Consider the following 3,382-nt stretch of genomic DNA (forward strand, 5'->3'; position numbering starts at 1 on the left):
CATTCTTGGTAGGGTGGAGGGACAGCGCAGGAGAGGAAGGCCCTCTATGAGGTGGATTGATTCAGTGACTGGGGTAATGGGGATGGGTGTGTCGGAGACAGTGTGATTGGCATAGGACAGAGCAGAATTTAGGGCTGTTGTACATAGGGTCGCTATGAGTCGCAAGCAACTCAATGGCACAAAACAACAACAACAACACACAGAACCATACTCACTATTATTAGGTTTATTAGGGAAGTTAATACTACGGGCATGTTGCAATACCAGTCCCTGGAGAGGGACATCATGCTTGGGAGGGTAGAGGGACAGCGCAAGAGAGGAAGACCCTGGATGAGATTAATTAATTCAGTGACTGGGGTAATGGAGATCGTGTTAGGTCTTCACACTGGGCGTAAGGCCAAGGACTCAAGGAAGGAACCAGAGAAAGAAAGGAAGCTAAAGAAGCTTTATTAAGGGGTCTCCTGGGCAAGATTCCTTGGTCTGCAGAGAGAGAAACAGGCAGAGGGACAGATTCTAAAATGGATTAGGGCAGGTTTTATAGTGAGGGTCTTTAGGGGAGAAAAAGGAGGGACATTCCATTGTGGTTTAGCCAGGTGGGTGATCTTCTAGGGAGGGAAGAGAGGGCCACTCTATGGTGGCTGAAGCTGTTCACTCCCTTTGTTGACATGTTGATATTCCTTGAGTCCTTTTTTCTCCCTTTGACCTTGGTCCTGGACCTGACAGATAGGTGTGTTAATGACAATAAAATTGGCTCAGAGTAGAGCAGGGTTCAGGGCTGTTGTACATAGGGTGGCTATGAGTTGCAAGCAACTTGATGGCACATAACAACAATAATATGTTACAACTCAAATTGGCAAGAGGAGACAATTTCTCATTCAGGACAGCTTCTGACATGTGCTAGGAGCCTTTTTCATCCTTAGGGATTTAAGCAATTATTACAAACTCCTGCATATTAAGGCATCTCCCCACCAGCAAAGTGAAGGCTCTTAGCTCTGGTTCTGTGGACAGCAGTCCAGCTCAGGTGTGTCTCACGTTGGGTCTCTGATTCACTGTTGTGGCTGCTGTTGCTTTCCTCTAGGTCAGGCTGGCCTAAAACTCTCTGGCCCTGCAGGACATGCACTGAATTCTACTCTCTAACCCTGAAGGACACGCACTGAATTCTCTACTGCGGCTTCTTTGCTGATAGTGAGATCCCCACCGCTAGTGAGATTCTGCTGTTAAATCCACTCTATTTAAACCTAGTGGAGTGATGAAACTAGTCAACCCTTTGCTGGATAGAATAACATGTTCTATTTGCAACACAAAGGTATCAATTCTTCTCTGAAGGCATCATATCTTCTCCGAAAGTATCTTGTTGTGTATCTTAGATTCGGAACTGACTCATAGCTGACCGTGTAGCAGGAGAGAATGCTCCCCTCCTTCAATACCTACTTAGTGGACTTGAGCCTTGTACTCTTGGGATTTCAGTGCAGCTTCTTGCCACTAGGCCACCAGAGCGCCCTTTTCCTAGGTATAGAGTCCTGGAGAAGAGTATTGAATATACCGTGGACTGCTAGGAGAATAAACAGGTTTGTCCTAGAGAGGATGAGATCAGGCTGATGCTTGGAGGCAAGAATTCTGAAGCTTATTGCTTATTGCAAGGGACTGGTCCTTGGAGAGGGATGTCATGCTTGGGAAGGTGGAGGGACAGCACTGGAGATGAAGACCCTTGATGAGATGGATTGATTCAGTGACTCAGGTAATGTGGGTAAGGGTGTCAGAGACAATAAGATTGACATAGGTTAGAGCAGGGTTTAGGGCTGTTGTACATAGGGTTCCTATGAGTCACAGGAGACTCGAAGGCACATAACAACAACAACAACAACAATTTCTATAGTAAAAGAGCGAAATATCAAAACAACTATGAGCATCTCAACCCAGTAAGAACAGCAAAATTTAACAGAATAGCAAGCAACAGGCTGACCAGGTTGAGGAGAAATTAGAACCCTTATTCACTGTAGGTGAAAGTATAAAATGGTACAACCACTGTGGAAGGCAGTGTGGCACTTTCTCAAAAAGTTGCAAACAGAGATACCATTTGACCCAGCAATTCCACTACTGGGAATATACCCCAAAGAGACCATAACTGACACCCAAGCAGATATATGCACACCCACGTTTATTGCAGCTTTGTTCACAATATCAAGGGGTTGGAAACAACCTAAGTGCCCATCAACAAACGAATGGCTAGAGAAGCTGTGGTATATTCACACAAGGGAATACTACGCTGCATTGAAAAACAAGGAACTCATACCTGGAGGACATTATGCTGAGAGAAGTATCTCAGTCACAAAAGGACAAATACTGTATGGTGCCATTGTTGTAAAACAGGACTGACATTGGGGTTGGGGGGAGACTGAGAAGGATGGGTTCAATAATGTATACTGTATTGAAACAGATGAGGGAGAAAACTGTTTAAAAGGGATATGTGATTATATTTTTGTCATGACTGGAGTCCAGAGCAAAGGCTGCATGGAGTGGACCTGAGGGGAGGGATTGTAAAACAATGAAAGAATTTTTCTTTTACTTTTCCAAGAGGGGAGTGTACTGGGGGTGAGGGTTGGGAGGGGAGAAAAGTGCAACAATGAATGAATGGAAATCCAAAGACTCTGTAAATTTTCATTGAAATTAATAATTTTTTTAAAAAGAGCAAAATATCGAAGGTAATTTCTAGCTTTACTAGTTAAAATAAACTTGCTAAGTTATTTATTTATTTATTTATTTATTTCTTCTTTTCTTGTTGTGTACCAACTGGTACAGGAGGAGATTACCTCTCCTCCTGCACAGTATATAGTGGATTCTAACCTCAAGTCTTTTGAGATTGCAGTGCAGCTTCTTGCCATTAGGCCACCAGATCTCCTGTTGTTCAGTTTTAGGAAGACTTCCTGGAATATTTCTGATTTCGTATACGAACACTATCTATGGCCAATAGTTTTAGGTGTTCATTGAGCCTCCATTGTTCTAGAATGTTCACATTTCAAGAAAATTTGAGGTTATGTTCTGCATTTCTCTCTTTGTGATCTGGATTCTTTAGTGAACCAGTAGCGGTAGCCAGCACCATTCAGTTCTTCTGGTCTCATGACAAAGGAGGTAGCAATTTATGAAGGCAAATAGTCACACATTTCATTTGTTTCTCCTATTCCTGACTCTCTTCTTCCTTGTTACTCTAGGAGAATGTTGGCATTGAATGACTATTTGAAAAATCTTAAGATCCAAACAAGGAACTCATGCAATATTATTCAAAATGGGTGACCCTGGAGGACATTATGCTGAGTCAAGTATCTCAGTCACAGAGGGACAAATGCTATATGGTGCCACTGTTGTAGAATGAGGCTGACATCGG

The sequence above is a fragment of the Elephantulus edwardii genome, unplaced genomic scaffold, assembly GCF_000299155.1.
Source record: "Elephantulus edwardii isolate Elephantulus edwardi_28Jun2011 unplaced genomic scaffold, EleEdw1.0 scaffold00246, whole genome shotgun sequence".
In the NCBI taxonomy this organism is placed as follows: domain Eukaryota; kingdom Metazoa; phylum Chordata; class Mammalia; order Macroscelidea; family Macroscelididae; genus Elephantulus; species Elephantulus edwardii.